The sequence below is a fragment of the Lissotriton helveticus genome, chromosome 1_1 (genome assembly GCF_964261635.1).
Source record: "Lissotriton helveticus chromosome 1_1, aLisHel1.1, whole genome shotgun sequence".
NCBI classification, from domain to species: domain Eukaryota; kingdom Metazoa; phylum Chordata; class Amphibia; order Caudata; family Salamandridae; genus Lissotriton; species Lissotriton helveticus.
This window is the reverse complement of record NC_136057.1, coordinates 1,372,031,249-1,372,051,746: the sequence shown is the minus strand read 5'-3', so window position 1 is coordinate 1,372,051,746 and position 20,498 is coordinate 1,372,031,249. Positions and strand designations below refer to the sequence as shown.

The following is a 20,498-nucleotide window of genomic DNA, read 5'->3' as shown; positions in this document are numbered from 1 at the left end:
CTCCGAGAGATTGGGGCCTCTGCGAGACTTGGACCGGGACCTGGCCGGTGGGATCCGACGGCTCTCGGCCCCGGCCGAGAGCGAGAACCAGTGTTGGGAGCCGATGTGCGAAGATCCCGGCGATCCTGACCCGGTCCTGCCCTGGTGGCCGACGCGGGTGAGAAGCCCCGGGACCTGATTCTGAGAGGGGGTCTCCCCCCGCCGCTGCTTTGTCCGGCGGCCCTGGTCCTCGGGGCCCGGACTCCGCTTGTTTGGGGCACCGGTGCTGGTGCTGGCAGAGACCCATTTTGGGCGGACATCCTTTTGGCATCGAGGCCGCCCTTGCTGGGACCCCCGGCGCTTGTAAAGTCCTACATTTGAGAACTGTTATTTCCGGGGGTCCTCGTGGGCGGCGATTGGGCTGATTCACGAAATGGCGGCCGGCCCTCTGGAGCGAGAGTCACCCTGTGGCGGCGGACCCGAGTTGCCTGATTGTGTGGGGATCGGATCTGGTGGGCGTGAGCCGACAGTCAGAGATATCCTGGAAGTCCTGAGATCCCTGCACGCTTCCCTGGCCCTGGGCGTCTCGGTGGGTCCGCCACGATCCGCCGCCATTTTGGGCGGCCGTTTCTTCTTGTCGCCCTCTTGTTTTGATGACTTCGTTGCCTCACCCCCCTCGATTGACCTGGGTGTCTCCACCGCTGATCGAGGATCGTGTAGTGTGCTGGTGACTTTGGGGCGCCCTGCCTTTCGGGGTTCGGACCCCGGGGACTCGGATGCTGTACTGCGGCCCTGTTCGACATTGTTGCCTGAAACTATGGGTGGACTTCCTCCTGTCCCTGCTTCGATGACTTTGCCTGTGACTATAATTGGGACCACCTCGCCCGCTCCAGTGGCGCATCTGAACTCCTGTTTTTCATGGCTCGTGCTTCGATTGTTGATGCATCGGTATTTTCAGTTTGGACTACTGCTCACTTGTGGATCTATCTACACCCCACGTAGCTATGCTAGTCACCATTCCACTCGATTATATGCTGATTTCGTATTTAGTATGTGGTTGTACATTGCCATGTGGTGGGTGGGGTTTGTCGCTCGGAAGGGTTGGGGGTGAAATGTACGACTTCTGCTTGATTCCCGGTATGCGATTTCGTTGCACAATTGTTTCTGATCGTAGGAGGGTGGGAGGTCCCCCTCTCCTGATATTTTGTGGCGCGTGATGGGATGTCGTCCTGGTCTGTTTTTGATTGTACTTGTCGGGTTGGGCGGAGGGCTGCGGCCTACCGTTTGTATTATAGTTATTCTGCTCCTCCCTCCTGTTTTCTTTTCTCCGCTTTTGTGGCTTTTTTGTCTCGTTTTTCTTTCTTTCTTCTCGCTATATTTCGGGTTCTGGTTTAGGGCAACAGGCACGCTGTTTGAAGGGTAGGCCATAGCCTTCTACAGGGGTGCAGGGTGGGACGGGTGGGTTGGGTTCTGTTTTTTGTTTGTCTTCTGGTTCTATGGCCCTTTTGTATCTCTTATTCGTGAGGCCGCGTCTGTCCCGACCTCCTATGGTGTGTTTCGGGTGGGGGTATGGCATCGTTACTTCTCCTGCTAAATTTCGGCTGTCTTTCTTCCCGATCGCCATGCCCCGCTTGGGCCGCTAATCCTTTTGTCTCCTGTCCTCCCGCCACGGGGGGCCGTGTCGGCGTGTCTTTTACCTTTCTTTTTTTCATATTTCCTGGTTTTCCCTTTTTATTGTTCTGTTTTTCTTCCCTCCATTTTCCTTTCCCTTCCTCTCCCCCCCTCCCTACCTAGTCCCCCCCCCCTTTTTCCTTCCTACGTCCCAGAGGGTACTATGACGGGCGGGTTTTAATGCATTGTCTTCCGATCCCTCTGTTCTGGCTTGGTAGTGTCTCGGGTGGCGGGCGTGTTACGATGATAATGCTCAGGGGCTGACTGTATCTCACATATCCTGATTTCTTGACTGCATTGTGTTGTCCCCCTGATATTTTGCCCCATGCCCCCTTCTTAATGTTGAGGTTGGTTACGGGATGTTGGATGCCTCCGTATTGCAAGTGTGCCTGTCATGTGTCCTCTCCCCTTATTGTAAAATTAAGCCTTATTTACTCCTGTGTTTTAGCCCTTTAGTTTCTGTGTTTCTTCTCCCCTATTGTGATTGTGCTGCCTCTGCTTTGTATTGATTGCTTATGTAATATTTGCCTGGTGACTCCTGACTGTTTTGTACACTGCGGCAGGCCGGCTTGGTTGTGGGCCTCGATTTGTCTTCTTTTGATGTCAATAAAGGTTTTCAAAAAAAAAAAGTGCCAGTAGTAGCAGAAACAGAAGACACGCCGTTGGAGAGTCACTTTGTCATGAGGCATGTGAAAGGGTTGACGGCAACCATCAGAAGCACCCAAAACAGGACTACAGTAAGAAGGATAGTCAAGTGGAAGACTGGACGAAACAGAAGCATACCGTGCGGATGGTAGAACCACACGAAGTAGAACAAGAACCCTCCTGTAGGGGTGCGTGAGTAGCCCAGATGCAAGAGATGCAATCGCAAGAAGGCAACCGACCAAAAGAGGCACCAAGCAAGCGTTGACAGCACGAGTCTGCTGTGAAACAGCACAGCAGATATAGAGGCAAGAAATATGCCTAGAAATGAAGCATAACACAGAGGACGCGAAAAGTATCAACAGTTATGATGAAGCAGAAGAGGACAGAACAATGTCCAGACTAGTAAGCCACATCAGCCCTTCACCCGGGAGGAGCAATGGTCCCCCGCAAGATAGAGGAGGAGACAGAGCTAGACACGACAGTCGGAAACAGTCAGGACCAATCGAATGGTTCAAGGACTCAAGAAGTGAGTATCCTAAAGAGAACACTCCCCTTAAGAGTGGTACAGCAGGAATCCAAGCAGAAGTGTGAGAAACACCTGTGGGAAAAGCAGCAGGGAAATGTGTAAAAATTCCTGTTGGGGAAGTGCCCTGAAAATGAGGGCACAAGGCAAGGTACAGTAGAAAGGTACAGGGCAAAACCACCATCCGGAAAGATAAGCCCAGTAAGGGCTGAAGTACGAAAATTTTGTCTGTAAAGGGAGAACCAGCACCACAGAAGTGGAAGAATCAACGCAAACACCCTATGATAGCAATCATACCAGGGTGCATTCCCAGGTTGCATCAACACAAAGAAGCTGCCACATAATGGTTGTATCTTGGAGCAAAAAGAAGATAGGGCGTCAGTGGTGAGAACTGAGCCTGAACTGAGCAGATCAAGGCCCTAAAATAGTGACTGGCAAAGCAAGAGCAGCCATCAAGGGCAAGAGGATCACAGTGACGCTGAAAAACGCCCCCGTGAATATAGGCGAGGCAGAAGCCATGCGGTAAGGAACCCATAACAAGGCAGTGAGAGATTATCAAAGCCAACTGTACCGAAGGTGCAATGGAGCGATACTAACGTCAAGATCGCAGAACGGCACAAAAAGGAAGCCCACATCAAGATTGTGGTGAAAAACTCCATAGGAGCATACCAAGGCTAAGGCAGTCACCGAATAGCCTATAAATACCCCACATAGGGTAAGTGTCAACCCCTGCGAGGGGGAGTCCTCCTGGGCAAAGCACACATTCAGAGGACAGAAAGGGAAGACAGAACCAGCCGTCTGGCTGCACATAAAGAATACTGAGATGGCGGAACCACAGCCTACACTATCTGGGTGCTACCCAGAGTACCAGGACATGTACGAAATCAGACCAACAAGGCAACATCGCCAATGCAGGATAAAAGGCAAAACGGGCGTGACACAAGAATCATGGTAGCCCTGACATGAGGCGGGAGACCGCTGAATCTGGGTGGCACCGACCGAGCATGAGCTCGTCCCACCGAGTCAAGAGACGAGTGGAGGGAGAATTGCGCCATTCCCCTGCCATCATGCAGAAGGTGGATTAATTCAACCCGCGGGCCTTCTGGAAGTGAAGGTAGAAGAGCCTCTACCAAGTCCCAAAGGAAAGAGGATGCACGTGCGAACATGCAAGCTGTATTCAAGGCGAGGATGCCAGCACTGGCAAAGGTGAACAGCTGGCGACCACATGCATCTAACCACCTAGACTCACTGGTGGGAGGCAACAGAGGCAGGGCGGAGGAAGACTAAGTCGAAGGCTGTCTGAACAACTAGGCCCTGAGTCCTAGGATGAAGGGACAGACAGAGCGTATCATTAGGGGCAGGACGATGTCGACGAGCTATGGCCCAATCAACAGGGTCCCCCGAGGAAGGCCTCGCCCATGTGCCCAGCATTATGTCAAACAAGGAAGCCCCACTTCAACCGGCTCCATATGGAGAAGATCAAACAAAGGATCAGAAGGCAGAGGAACCACAGGGGGCTGAAAACAAAGAATAGCAGCCGCCCTGTGAATAGCCCGTGCATAGGTAGCACTAGCCTCAGTTGCCATCTGGGGAGGCGACAATAACCCATCTGTAGGGGAGGGCTGGAGACTAACCCGTCCACTAGGCAGCAACAGTGGAGGAGCCGGAGTCTGATCCGGAGTCCACGCCACACAAGGTACCTGCACCATGGGCCTAAATGGCCGCAGATCAGTGGAGTCAAGAAGAGCGTCAGCGTGTGGCATAAGAAGAGGCGTAGGCGCCGGCACCGGTGTCGACCGATGCCGCGTGGGAGTCGCAAGGGCGTCCGAGAAGTCTGGAATATCAATCTCTATGAAATATAGGAGACGTGAGCGCTGGCACCGGTGTCGACAGTGTCGGTACCGGCATCGACGGACGTCAAGCCAGAGGTGTCTGGACGTCGACCACCTCCAAGGGGGACTCGGGCTGGGCGCCGTCCGAGTTCGACCCCACTGTAACATGTGGGGAACAGGGCATCGAGCCCGGCACTGCCTCCAACGTCGACACAGGGAGCCGCTCAGAGCTATGCGGAGACTGACGGGGTGGGCTAGACGGACGACTGGGAGGACCCGCTGGGCCGTGTCCCGTTGGTGTCGAATCAGCTCCGGAATCGGAGTCGATGCACCCAGCCGGAGCAGAGGACAAATTCGCCGGGGAAGACCCAACATGAGTGCCTTCCACCTCTATGGGACCCGAAGGCGCACCAGGGAGAAGGGGTGACCCAAAATAAGAGCGGAGTGCTTCAGAATAAGCCTCCATTTGGGCTCGTGTCGCTCGGCACCCGGAAAGAGGGGTGCAGAGGAGACGACCGCCAGACGCCCGTCATCGGAAAGGAGCGAGAAGAGCAGGTGCCAGCATCATAAGTAGGGGAGGAAGACCACCTGGACTTACGTTTGTGTTCACCCTCCGAACGATGTCTGCGGGAACGACCTCTGGAGTGGGCTTGATGCTGAGAGGGAGGGCGGTGACGCGAAGGAGTAGGGCCAGACAGCTGTGCTGCCAAGAATTTCATCCAACACTCCCGTAAGAACTTTGGTTTTATCCGCTGACAATCGTCTCACTCTTTGGAGTCGTGGTGCACCTCGAGGCACCACATACAGATGTAGGCGTATTTGTAAAGCGCACTGATACTTCGGAGTGTCCTGGCGCTGGTACTCAGATGGCGTGCGGGTCCGTCATGGACATCCGACGTGCACAGGTCTCACACACCTTAAAGCCCAAAAGCATCGCACACTGTTCCAGGACGCCAAAGGCGTCGAAAAGACCAGAAAAACAGGTCAAGGAACAACTGGTTTTCCAGGATCTGCGTTGGGACGCGGAAAAGAAGAAAACTGATGTCAGCGCGCCGGGAGGGGCATAAATGGCTCCGTTGATGTCACGTCTGTGGCTGACGTCAGGACGGAGCTGCTGCGGAAAGTTTTCCGGATCCAGTTTGACGCCTGGGGATATTCTGTGGTAAGGAATCTGCGTCTAGACGTCTCTATCAGATAGTAGTTTTAGCAGTTTGATCAGAAAAATTGTTACCCCTACTAACATCATCAGTCACTTTCCGATGAGAAGGGCATTTAATGATTGCTAAAGCCTTGGGAAAAGCCAAATGCATTGGGGAGGCACACAATTAAGGTACCATGTTTTATTTTAGCACAGGTAGAGGTCAGAAATCGTCGTTCATTCCTAAGCCTACCAAAATCTTATGCAATCCCAAAGGGATATTGGCTGTCAGTATAGGTGCTCACTGTCAAATTTGCAATTAAATCGCAAGCTAAGCAGAGGGCTATTATTTCTGCTGCTTGAGCTGACAACTGTGATATTCGTCTTGTCTCTACTACTGTTTGTAATGTGATTACAGGGTAAGCAGCTCTAGTTCCTTCTGCTGGTAGTTTAAAACATGATCCATCTTCCCATAATTCCGCATTGCTTTCAATAAAAGCTTTTTTTCTGACATATCAATTCTGTCTTTAGTTTGTTGTTCTATCACCAAAATACAATCATGCAATTCTGTCATTTGATCTTCCACACGCTAAAGCATCAATGTGGCTGGGCTCAAGGAAGTACAACGATATAAAGTGATATTATCAGTAGACAATAGAATCTAGTCAATCTGGCATTAGTTAAATTCTGCATTTGTGTTTTATTGCGAATGTATCAACAGAATGAGGAACATATACATCAATGTTTTTCCCAAAACCATATACTCTCGCTTTATTCTAGCAAGACTGCCACTGCTGCTGCTCCCCCCGGTAAGTTTCTTAAGACCCCTATGTTCCTGTGTGAGTACTCAAAGGGCACATCCTTCTCGCTCATGTGTAAGAGAACTCTTTAGTATAATCTGGAGACTCACAGAGAGCCTTTTTAATCATGTGAAACTTTTCAGCTGTATCTGGCTTGAGGGGACAGTGTCATTGACATCCTTGTGTGTCAGGTCTTATAAAGGTTTAGAAATGAGGGGAATATTTGGTATCCACTGCCTGCAATTCCCTGCCATTCGTAGAAATGAAAGCACCTCATGTTGTGTCATGGGAGCATTATGTTGCATTATTGCACAAATACGTTTGAGTGATATTCTCCTCTCCGCATTAGAAATCAGGTGGCCCAAATAGGACCCCTATTTTCCTCAAAACTGTAATTTCTTTGGGTATGCTTTGTGACCATTGGATGGTAAGAAGTTAAGCAAATTTATAGTGGCCCACATACTCTGTTCTTTCTGTATCAACTGCTACATATTGGATCAATGCCACCCCGGATTCCAAAACAAGTTGATCAAGGTCAGCCTTTATTATGTGTGAATAAATGGAAGGAGATTCTGTACACCCTTGAGGAGTCTGTGTCCAAGAAAAACTGCACCCCCTAAAGGAAAAGAAGAATAGATATTGACTATCAGGGTGTAGGGGAAAGGGGAAGAATGCTTTTGTCAAACCTATGACTGAAAAATAAGTAGCAAGGGTTATGATAGTAAGAATGGTCGTGGGGTTCAACACCATGATAACTCTGGACTGTACTAACTTGTTAATCTCATGTAGGTCTTGCACAAGATGCCACTCATCAGGTTTTGAGAGGGCCTTACTTCATTTGTTTCTATCAATGCTGATACCATTTCCTGCAATCCCATCTCTTCCTCCCATGCAATATGGTACTCTGAGACTTTGGGCAACACACCACTTTTCTTCACAACAAAATGCATAGGCTCCACATTCAAAATTCTTCCCATATCAGACTTTTTTAAAAACCCAGACACCAACTGCAAGATTGTTTCATACGAAATTTCGGGAAGCATGTGCTTCAATTCTGGTGGTTTCAATTTGTCTTGCAAGAAAAGCAAAAGAAAAGTACCAAAATCTGAGACGAAGCAGCATGAAAGAAAACTAATGAAAAAAATCAATCAGTAGTTGGTCCCTGCTCCACCACTGAAGACAACAAACACATGGAGACAAAGTGAAGCCCAAGTGAAGCAACAAGCACTGAAAACACTCACTAATGGAAAGGAAGAAAATAAGAGTGACGATAAAGCCAACCAATGGTAAGTAACGGACGGGCTAAAAGCACGTTTTTAGAGTTCATTTTTTTTAAAACAATAGAAAAACCATAGAGCGTTGCAAGCAACACTGCATGCGCGGTCTCAAGTGATGAGAACTTAAAAAATCTGGACTGAAAGATTTCCCCGTGGAACTGGGACACTTTAGAACACTACCACCAAACCAGTGTTGTAATAACAAAGACTGTGCGAGTGCACACCGAATCTCATTATAGTTCTATTGGTTATCCAATGAAACGCAATTCACAATTGTTCAGCGTTCAGCTTAGGGTTTTTATTTTTTATTTTTATGTTCATCAGCTTCAGGCACAATTTTTTTTTAACTAACTTAATCTATTTTATTGCGTCATATGTCTTTCAGTTAATCGGTTTTCATGCACTCTGTTTCAGAGTAACATTGGAGAGTCCATTTATTTTTTACAAATATCAACATGTGTTTTGCAATTATCATAGTATTGCTTCATCAGGGTATATACATTATCCACATGTCCTTTAATGTTTGAATACTTAAAAATATCAAGTGTTGCACTTAGATCAGTTAAACATTTCAAATGGTCTTGAGTCTTAAATGCTGTGCGATAGGAAGAGTTGGGTCTCTCTGGCCATCAGCAAACCTAGCTCGTCCAGTCCACGATTTTTCTTTGCATTCTGGGGTCTGTAATCTAAAACTGGAATAGGATAAACAGGGCTACTAATCCCAGATGCAAAGAAAAATACGTGAACTAAATGAGTTCTGCACGGAACTGGGAAACAACTGAGCCCTGTCTCCAGGCCAGTGTTTTAACGATTTGGCTTGGATTTATATGCCAATGCTGCTAAAAAATGGTTACATTCTCAAAAACCGGTATTTTCAGCCCTGATAAATATATATGGAAAACATTAAAAATGTAAATGTGTTGTATTTGTAAAGCGCACGGCTGCCCACGCGACGGGGCGTCCCGGCGCTGCACTCATACCGCTGTGGAACCCTTCCTGGCTTTTCCATGGGAAATGTCCACTCCTGGGCACCCCCAAAGTGAAGCCAGGCATCCAAGCGCTGCTGGGGCCGTTTTGGAGATTAAGCAAGCTATTGCCCAGAGTTGCAGCGTGGGGCCCATGATTAGAATAGGCACCGAGGCGAGAATGATCAGGTTCGGGGAGATTGAGTCCAAGAGCCGCCGAGGCGGGAATTGAACCCTGGTCCCGGGCCAGACCTCTGCATCAGGGTCTGCCACTCTAACCATTGAGCCACGCTTCTCCACAATAAGGCACAATAGGTTTTTAAAGCTATCTATTCCAAAATGATTTCTAAAGCAAAAGTCCAAGGCTGAAAAGTATACAAATTATTTTTAAGATAACAGCACCTGGCCCTTCCAGGATGTTGTAGCTTCAACAAATGGACAGTATTTTCTTACGAGAGAGGTGGCCATCCTGCCAAAGCCCTCCTTCCACAATTAACTGTACAGAAAGTGAAAAAGAAGAACGCAGAGTTAGAAAAAAATCAGTGTCAAAGCTCATAGTTCTGGCAACATGTTAAGCCTATTTGCTTCTTAACTGATTGGTAAGTTTGCATTTTAAGTGGGTGAGTGTGAAAATGGGTAAACACCTGGAAATGAGTCCATGTATGGATGGATGAATGAGTGGTTGAAAGAATGTTTTTAAAGGGCAAAAGTGTATTGACGTATGGCTGAATTCATAGATGAGTTACAGTGCAAATGAGTGCAAGGGTTGCTGTCTGAATGAATGCCTGCATCTATGATGGAAGACAAGTTATACCAATATTACAGGCTAAGATATGAAATTAATGTTATTAAATGCTGCGTAATGGTATAAAAATGCTTATTATGTTATTAAAATGTTGAGGATTACCATTCTCTACCATGGGATTCTCTCTGGTATCCATGATGAACAGTGAAATATATCCACACACACACACACTCGGGATTACAGCACACCATTTTTAACCAAGAAACAAAACATGCCTATTAGAGGCAACAGATTCTAAAACATTTTTTGGGGGGGTTAAAAATAAAATCAAATTACCTAAATTAACAGTATAGTGTATTTGGCTGCAAACATCCCTGAACTAAAAACTTTTTTGAAACCTGAAGAAAAGGGAAAACATAGCCTCTAGTAGGCTGCACACATATAGGACTAATATGACACTGCACCATTAAGGAATTCTAAGGCTGCCAGCCTTCCCATCAAGTAATTTAGGTTCATTGAAGCAGTTCAAGCTTCCCGGACAGGCCTCAAGATATCTACTAACCCACTAGCTATGCCGAGTCACATTTTAACAGGGCAAGCTATTTTCAGGGACTACGGGCCGGGTCTGGCAAGAGAGCTCCTGACAAAGAATAGTGAATGAGCAGCAAAGATGCCTTTAAATCATGTTTTATCTTGTCACATTTGCTGTGCTGTGTAAGACAGCGGTCAAATGTTAGCTTTATGTCTTTTTACATTTGCTGCTAAATTTATCCTGTAGAATGGAGTTTACAAAACCTCTAACTTTGCAGTTAGAGGAAGAAATGTAAAAACTCAAAACTGGCATACAAAAGCTCATAATCATCAACTCAGAGCTGGCCTTGGACTTATTGTCCAACAAGGCTTCGCAGTTGAGCCTACAAGTAACCAGCCAATACCCTAAGACATCCACTCCTCCCTCTAAGAAGAGGAGGGACCGTAAGCAGGCATCACCCGTCCGGAATTGGAGTACACCTCCCTACCCTAACGCCCTGTCCAGACCAAATAGATTTAACAACTAACTATCTGACCCGGACATTCTCTCCCTTCTTCTAGCTTACAATTCCACACAACATGACATGCCAGACATACCTAGACCTTCTCAAACTATGCAGCTAAACCCTTGTAGACCTCCTAGGCATAAGCCAGTCATTCAGGAGCCCATTCAAACCATTACTCTAATGCCACAAACACTGCTAACTTCGTGCAAGTTCACATTACAGTCTATTCCCACTGACTCCAAAGCTCACTTGAAATTCATGCTTCTCAAATGTAGATCAGCTGTGAAACATGCTGCAGACCTCGCTGACCTCATCCTTGATCAGTAACTCGACCTCCTGATTCTCACTGAAATTTGGCCTAATGTCTTTTCAGGACTTGTCCTTGACATCCTAGTCCCTCCTAGCCACAACATTATCAGACTTGACAGAGCTAAGAGAACGGGTGTAGGCGTTGCCTGTATATACCAACTCTTTCATCTTGTGAATACCAGAGCATTGACATCATCAACAAACAAAGACGCTTATGCAACCACCTGCACATATTTTACCTTCCGCCAGGAGACAACCTCTCTCTGATAGAACAAACCATGGAAACCATCTCATCCAATCTAGGGGCCCGATGTAGGTAAATCTTTTTTACCACTTCTTAAATACCGATTCATACCGAATCGGTATTTAAGAAGTGGTAAAAAAGAGTAGGGCAGATGTAGGTAATTTTATTTTTACAATTACCGAATCAGAAGGAATCGGTATTTACCGATTCGGTAAATACCGAATCGGTAATGCCCATTGATTCCTATGGGCTTCAATGCCCATAGGAATCAATGGGCATTACCGAATCGGTATTTACCGAATCGGTAAATACCGAATTTTGCAAGGGTGCAGGGGGTGTCACTTTGACACCCTATGGCACCCCAATTACAGGCATGTGTGCCATGTGGCACACAGACATGCCCTAAGGGCATGTCTGTGTGTCACATGGCACAGGTGTGCATGCACACCTGGATTCGGTATTTCACCACCCAATTGGATTGGGTGGTAAAATCCCGAATCTAAAAGGCCTGTAGCACTGGAAACAGTGCTACCTACATCAGGAATTTTCCGAATCGGAAAAAATACTGATTCGGTATTTTACAGAATCGGTAAATTTACCGATTCGGTAAATTTACCGATTCTGTAAAATATAGCCCCTACATCTCAATGTCCCATTTACCGGTCGTTAACGGCCGAATTCGGCCGTTACCAACCGGTAATGGCCACCTACATCGGGCCCTAGGTTTCCATTGCCCCCAGATCTTCCTGGGAGACTTCAATCTACATTGAAATGACCTGGCCATGAAAAGTCTTAAAAACCTCCTAGTTGACCTCAACCTGTCTCACTTCTGTGACAGCCCAACACACAACTTGGGCTTGACCCTTGATCTAATCATCTCCAACACCATTCAGATTGAATCGATTGCCCAGTGTGACTGGGCGGATCACCACTTAATCACCTTCCTCATCCTAGAACGATGAAACACCCAAAGACTCCAACCCAAGAAACTGAAACATTGGAAAAGATCGCTGCAAAATGCAAACGTGAGTGACCTCATATCACGCAGCAATCTGTCCCTACCTCCTCCCTCGTCCATGGCAGACGTCCATGAAGTCACAGAGCACTACTATTGTCCCCCTTCAACTAAAAAGAAAATCCAACAAAGACTCCAAACCATGTTTCAATGGCAGCTTAAACTCAGACAGTCGTAACCTGAGACTAGCAGAACGATCAAGGAGATCATCTCCATCTATTGAACTGCTTAAACTTTTGAGATTGAGAAGGAGTCTGTACAACAAACACATCAGAAATGCGAAAGCGACCTTCTTCAGAAGCCAACTGGACAAAGCCAGGAATCACTCCAAAATGCTGTTTGAGCAGGTTAAACGTCAATCCAATAACTCACCCTGTCAATCGCCAATCATATCCAGTCCCCAACCTAACTGTGAGGACTTTGCTGCCTTCTTCCTGGAAAAGACTAACAAGATTGAATCTGATCTAAGGTCTGCCCTGCTTGAGGTATCATCCTTACTAGACTCCCACCTAACCCATCAAGCCCGTATTCCTACTTGCCGAACCCCGAATAACAATGCTTGTTGGAATCAATTCTTAACATTGAACGATACATCCATTCTCAACATTTGTTCTACCCTGAAACCCTCAAGTCACTTCAACGATCCCCTTCCCTCCTATTTCTTTAAAGAAATGATAATATCCCTAGTTCGGCTCTGGACCAAGATTGTTAATGCCTCTCTACTTCAAGGTGAAATCCCCAACTGCCTAAAGTCTGTGCTGATTCTTCCTATTCTCAAAAAACCTATGGCTGACCAAGAGGATCTGATAAGCCCCGTGAGCCAGTGTCAAGGGGACCTGACAGACAATATGTAACAGTCCCCTCCTCCCCTCGTTAGGCAGTGTAGCGGTAAAAGCAGCTCCTCTTGTTTTAAGATCATTTAAAAGACCATCGATTAAATCCAACCTGAAATGCATAGGTGCAGAAAAATTAAATATTATGTCGCAATCATTGTCCAACAGGGATCTTTAACAGATCTCATTTCTCAACATAAAGCAAAGTAGGGTCCATTACATGACCACGTTGAAGGGTAGCTATCAAAACTGGCTTCCTTTGTGCCTGATACTTTTCCGCTTCACGGGGGCCGTTGTTAATCGAAGGGACAGTATCCTGGCCAGGTTTGGCTCGGCAGGAGTGATGTCAATAATAGTTGGTGGAACTACTGTTGGCTGAAGTCTTTGCAACTGTAGCGAGTTGGGCGACACCTTGTTCCCTAGTAGGCGTAGGGTTAGTCTCCACACCAGTTGCCAGTGAACCCGGGAGGCGATGATCCACCTGCTCAATTTTCTTATTCAGGGCCTTCATTGCACTTTTGATTAATCCATCCATGGATGAAGGCGAGGAGCCATGCTTTGCCAGAGCAGTTTTTTTGCATTTTCCCCATGTTGTGGTGCCCAGGGCCAAGGAAACACCACCCTGCCAATGCCCAGGAAGCCTCATCAGAAAGTGGAGCCAAACTAAACAATGACTATTTCCCCACAAGGAGATATATATATATATATATATTCACGCTCCAAACTGCACCAACACTCTGCACTCCCAGGCGGGTGCCTGAACGCGGCGGTGCCTGCCGCGAATAAATTACGCTACCAATTCTGTTAGTGGTCAACAGAAATACCGGCACTCAGTAAGCATGCATCGAAAATTGATTTATTTCAGCGAGGTATGAGAAACAGACGCGTTTTGGATTGCTCCTTCGTCAGTGTTACATCAGTATGTTTAGTCAGACACCATTTTAAATGTTCCCGCGTCACTGATCAAGCAACAGCGACGACGGATCAAATTACCTAGTCATTTACGACAATGGCGGCCATTTTGACATAGTCAATGTTACAATAAACAATATGCACATACATAGGAACCATGCTGTATATACCGTATTGATTATATTGCATATTTCCACATCTCAATTATTGATGTTGGGACATGTAGAGTGGTCAACATCACCAGTCAATAGCAAAAAATCTAGCCGTGGATCGGCAAAGGTCCACTTGTTAATGGGGTCAGCGTCTCAATAAAGCTAATTCAAATGAATTTCAAACCAATCTGGCAATGCTCCCATGCCCGGGTCACATGCCCCAAAAGAGGACAAAAATCAAGCCGTGTATCGGCAAAGCCTAATAACCATGGGTGGACCACTTACAAGATTTACTTAATCAAATATAACCTATGTTATGCATGCAGTAAAAGTTAAAGGAAGCAAAATAATTTTCAATAATTCGATACATCATGTATAGCTACAGAATCAATACAGTTCATCAAGAAATCACATGTAACTATCCCAGGTGAACAGTTAACTCTTCATTTCTATTTAGCCCCTTGGGTGCCTTGGTTTGCAAGTCTATAATATAGCGGGATTCGAGCCTCCTTAAGCGCTGAAGTCTATTACCCCCTCTGGGGTTGATTGGAATATGGTCAATTCCATAATATTGTAGCAGTTCTCTATTGCTTTGGTGCTTCAAGGCAAAATGCCGGGCTACGGGATAATTGTCATCCTTGTTTGCTATTGCCCGCTGATGTTCTAAAATTCTCACCTTTACGTTGTGGACTGTGCTCCCTATGTATTTTAGTCCACAAGGACAAACCAAGCAATAAACAACAAATGGCGTAAGGCAAGAAATGAATTTACTGATCTGTTTCGGTTTCCTACAACCTGGGGTAGTGTAGTGGAGAACCCTCTTGCTCGTGGCGCAGGCCTTACATTTCCCACAGGGGAAAAAGCCCTTCATGTCTCTGAGTCTACCTGTGCGTGGCAATACAGGTGGCAAATGGCTCTGTACTAGGATGTCCTTGACAGATCTCGCTTTGCGGAAGGTCATCAACGGTGATTCTGGGACATCCGAGCCTATCACTGGATCCGTCTGTAGGATGTGCCAGTTACGCTTGAAAATGCGTCTCACATTTTGTGCATCCTCAGAGTAATCAGTGATCATCCGAAACTGTGCTTGTGGGCCCTTTTTACCAACTCTGACATTCCCTGTGTTGTCATCCCGATCTTTCAGAAGATCGGCCCAAGGTATAGCCTGAACTCTCCTATAGGCAGAAATTATTAGCCCTTCCTCGTAACCTCTGACTCTGAATCTAGATATGCAGTCAGTTGCAGCTATCTCAAAGTCAGAGTCATGTGTACAGTTACGTTTTAATCGGAGAAGCTCCCCATATGGAATGCTCTTGATGAGATTAGGGGAATGGCTGCTCCGTGCGTGGAGAGTTGAATTGCCGGCAGTCGGCTTTCTGAAGAGTTTTGTGCTGAGAACATCTTCTCTCACAAATACTGTTAAATCTAAATAGTTGACTGAGGTAGTACTTATCTCGTGTGTAAATTTAAGATTGAGGGAGTTGTTGTTCAAATCACTAATGAACTCCTCTGCCTCACTGGAAGAGCCCTTCCAGACCAGGAAAAGATCGTCGATATATCGACGCCACACGACCACCTTGTCACCCCATCTGGCATGTGTCCCGGCCAACCTGTGGCCTTGAGAGTCTCCTTGAGAGTCTCCTACTGAATCACTCACGTCTTTTTTTCTTTACAGGTATGATCGGAAAGTTTAGGTTCATACCTGGGTGGTAAAGAGAGTGAGAAAGAGTGGGAGGGTTGGAAGTCCCGGAGCAAGGGGGGGTTTTGTCTAAACCAGTTGTTCTTTGTCGTTTCAGGTCTCCCTCCCTGCTGTTCCCTTCCTTTCCCTCCCCGGTTGGACACCCTTAGTAGTCTGTGCATTATCTTTCAGACTTTGAGGCGGTTCAGAAGGGGAGGTTATAGGCCTAGCAACACACCCCCGAAGAGGCCAGAAGGCAGAGCCTGACAGAATTATCGGCCCAAGAATTCTATCTGCTTCTTGGCTGTGTTGATCCCTAAGATGACGACTCTAGACGATGTGTTGACAGCGTTAGCGCAGGTCCAGGTGGAATTAACCGCGTCCAATAGAGAAGTGGCCGCATCACGAGCCGAAAACGCTCAACTGCGAGCACGCTTAGATAGGATGCCTACCGTCCCGGCAGCAGGGGGTGGGGGAGCCTCGGCCGCCACCTCTGTGGTGGTTGAGATGCCCGCTCAAATCCCTTTAGCCCCGCCCAAAAGATTCTATGGGGATAACAAAAAGGTGCAGGTGTTTATAACGCAAGTTTTAATGCACTTTATGTGTAAACCCAAGATGTTCGCCACTAACCAGGCTAGGGTTGCCTTCCTGATCTCGTACTTAGGGGGTGAGGCAGTTCAGTGGGCAGTCCCTGTGGTTCGAAGAGATGACCCCCTTCTCTACGACTGGGACGAGTTCCGTGCAGAATTCGAAAAAACCTTTGACAGAAGAGCAGAAACGTTCACAGCGGATCGAGAGCTGTTGAAACTCAAGCAAGGAGACACAGACTTGGTTACGTATCTAAACCACTTTCGTCGGTTGGTGGCAGAAACCGATTGGCCAGAAGCTAAACAACCCGCCTTGTTCTATCAGGGTCTGAACGGAGACCTCAAAGATGTCCTGGCCCAAATCGATCCGCAACCCCGGACGTGTAAGGCCCTTATAGAACTCACCTTAAGGCTAGATCATAGAATGAAGGAACGCAAGGGGGACCATAAGAAAAAAGACCGACCTGTCACGCCCTATGAAAGTCCTACTGCAGGAGAGAAAGCCGTTCCTCAATGTGAATCTATGGGGATAGGAGCGGTGAGGGCTTCCCTTACAGCAGGAGAAAAAGACTATCGTCGTAAACAAGGGTTGTGCCTTTACTGTGGGAAAAAAGGACATTTCCTTCGGGAATGTCCAGTAAAACCCAAACCTGGGAGGATGAGACCCGGACAATCCTCTGCTGTTCTCTCGGGAAAGGAGTCGGGAAACTCCAACGCTTGAAGGTGTGTGAAGGGGAACCGTCAAGCAAGTACACTATCCCTTCTGTAAACCCTGATGTGGACCAAGGAAAAAACCATTTATTTTTTACTATGACTCTGTTGATGGGTGATGAGGAGAAAGAGGTGCGCGCCATGGTGGATTCGGGGGCTACTGGGTGTTTTATGGACTGTATCGAAGCCCAGAGACTGGGAGTGCAACTTCTTGTGAAAGACAGCCCGAAATCGTGTATGCCGTTGACGGGAAAGAACTTGAGGCCGGACCCATCACGCATCACACTGCAGAATATGGGCTTACACACGAAGGTGCTCATCATGAAACCATGGCGTTCAACATAATCCAGGCACCCCAATATGGCATAATCCTGGGACTTCCGTGGTTACAAAAACACGAACCGGTGATCCAGTGGAAGAAAAGAACGGTTCAGTTCCTATCTCCTTATTGTATGGAGCACTGTCTCCCTGGGCCACACAATCCATCGCAAGCACTGGCCACGGCAGCGAGGATAGCGACGGCCGCCGAAAAGGAAGTGTCTCTCCCACCATGCTACCAAGCATATGAAGCAGTATTCAGCGATAAAGAAGCGGAGTCGCTCCCTCCGCATAGGGCATATGATTGAAGTATTGACCTTGTCCCACGGGCAGCCATTCCCAATGGTTGGATATATGCTCTCACGTTACCAGAAAATGAAACCCTCCGGGCTTACCGAGACAAATATCTTACATTGGGGTTTATCCGTTCTTCCAGGTCACCCGCAGCTTCGCCATTATTTTTCATCCCGAAGGCGAACGGCGAGAAACGTTGTTGCATCGATTATAGGGCGTTGAATACCATCACCGTCAAAAACCAATATCCGTTGCCGTTAATTCCTGTTCTACTGGAACAAGTAAGATCCGCTGCAATTTACACCAAGTTAGACCTTCGAGGCGCCTATCACCTTGTTCGGATCAGGAAAGGAGACGAGTGGAAGACGGCCTTCAAGACGCGGTATGGGCTCTATGAATACCTGGTCATGCCCTTTGGGCTCTGCAACGCCCCGGCCGCGTTCCAATACTTCCTCAATGAGGTATTGAGAGAATACCTTGACCGTCACGTCGTAGTGTATATCGACGATATACTCATCTATTCCAACTCCACAGAAGAACACGTGCACCACGTGCGTTTGGTCCTACACGCTTTGCAAGCGCATCACTTGTTCTGCAAAATCCCAAAATGTGAGTTCCATGTGACGACGGTGGAGTTCCTAGGAGTAATGCTCACCCCCTCCGGTCAAGTGATGGCAGAAAGGAAGGTCCAAGCCATCAAAGACTGGCCTCGTCCGTGCAACGTGAAAGACATTCAGAGCCTGTTAGGGATCGCTAACTTTTACAGGTGTTTTATTCAATGTTTTTCATGAATGGTGGCCTCATTGACCCGTCTCACGAGGAAGAATGAGCGTTTCCAGTGGACGGCTGATACACAAAGTGCCTTCGACAACTTGAAGGCGGCTTTTTCAGCAGCGCCAGTGCTTTCGCATGCCAACCCTGACTTACCGTTCATTGTAGAGGCCGATGCTTCTGAAGCCGCTTTGGGAGCAGTACTGTCTCAAAGAGACGAAATCACAGGCATGTTGCACCCCATCGCCTACATGTCGAGAAAACTCACCCCGGCGGAGAACAACTATACCATCGCGGAAAAGGAACTGCTGGCCATCCGCGATGCCTTCTTGGAGTGGAGACATTGGTTGTTGGGGGCGAAACATCAAGTCACCGTGTACACGGACCACAGAAATCTACAATTCCTCCGTGCAGCAAAACATTTAACACCCAGACAGTTGAGGTGGATGTTGTTCTTTGAAGAGTATCGATTCATAGTGACCTTCAGACCCGGCACACAAAACAGAAAAGCGGATGCTCTAACTAGGCAGGAAAACTCTATCCTGCATGCCACAACACCAGTGCGAACCCTCCAATGTCATAGGAGTAACTCAAACGCAAGACTTTCTAACAAAGGTGAGAATTGGAAGTCAGACGTGTGTGTGGAGAACCTGGCTAAGAAACCACCCTGAGTGGAAGATGAAACAGGTAATCCCGATGCGGGGAGCGCAGATTCTTGTTCCTACCATTTCTTTACGCCGAACCGTGTTATCGTGGTGCCATGACGTTCCCTGCGCTGGACACATGGGATTTATAAAGACACTTGAGAAAGTCTTGAGACAGTTCTGGTGGCCATCGGTTAGGCCAGATCTCCATCAGGGGGTTGCCCCATGCACGAAGTGCGCTCAGATGAAGGCGGTTCGTCGACAACCACAGGGACTGCTACAACCCTTGCCCACACCAGAGCTTCCATGGGAAAGGTTCTCCGTTGATTTTATAGTGGGACTTCCCAAAGATCAGGGGAAGACAGCCATAGTGGTGGTAGTCGATTACTTAACCAAAATGGGGCACTTCATTGCGTGTTCTCAGGTCCCATCGGCAGGCCAGTTGGCACACATACTCCTTGTGAATGTTGTTAGGTTACACGGGCTCCCGAGGGACATAGTGTCTGATCGTGGAGCGCAATTTACAGCTAGGTTTTGGAAGGCTTGGTGTTCTGAACTGCAAATTCAGTCCTCTTTGTCCACAAGTTTTCACCCTCAAACTTACGGACAAACAGCGAGGCTGAATCAAACGTTGAAACAGTATCTTCGATGTTATGTGCAGGAAAACACGGACTCGTGGGTGGATTGGTTATGGGTGGCAGAAATCGCCTACAATAACTCCCAACATTCCTCTACGTTACATTCCCCTTTCCAGAGCTCTTATGGTTTTCACCCCCGATTCACTCCCATGTTGTTGCCTAATGCCTGTACTAAGGTGCCTGAAGTCAGGGAGAGGTTGTTACGTGTTCGCAAGGTACTCCTGGCCACACGGAAAAACCTGACAAAAGCCAAAGCTCACTACAAACAGCAGGCAGACAAGCATCGTAGGCCTGGTCCAGTGTATAGGAAAGGGGACTTGGTGTGGTTGTCCACCAAAAACATTTCGTTCAAAAAACATAGCGTGTTCAATCCCCGATTTATAGGGCCATAAAGGGTGGTGGGGCATGTGAATCCGGTGGCGGTAAGGTTACGTTTGCCCACTCACTTTAGGATACACCCTGTGTTTCATGTTTCTCTCCTGAAACCCTCTCGCTGTCCTGTGCGTCGTACCCCCCTGCCTATCTGGGTACAACAGGACAGGGAGTACGAGGTGCATCGGGTGCTTGATTCCAAGTGGGTGCGGGGACGCCTGCACTACCTGATTTCCTGGAAAGGCTATGGTCCTGAGGAGAACTCTTGGGAGCCGGCTGCGGTGGTTCATGCTCCTAAGTTGGTGGCCAGGTTCCATCGATTATGTCCGGATCGTCCTGGGGCCGGTTCCGTCCCTTTGTGAAGGGGGATGTACTGTCATGATCCGCCAGACAGGGGGGATTTGAAAC

General features: G+C 47.6%; 1 protein-coding gene across 6 annotated transcripts in view; it reads right to left on the bottom strand.

The window, feature by feature from the left end:
• PLA2G6 (phospholipase A2 group VI) overlaps window positions 1-20,498 on the bottom strand; it is a 593,695-nt gene that overhangs the window by 411,533 nt on the left and 161,664 nt on the right. For 2 of the 6 annotated variants that reach the window (XM_078683792.1, XM_078683778.1), the window contains exon 3: window positions 9,233-9,407. The exons of 3 other annotated variants lie outside the window; for them this stretch is intronic. The gene's annotated coding sequence lies outside the window, so the exon portion shown is untranslated. Of the gene's footprint in view, window positions 1-9,232; window positions 9,423-20,498 lie in introns of all 6 variants that reach the window. One more of the 6 variants, XM_078683782.1, reaches the window with a different exon arrangement.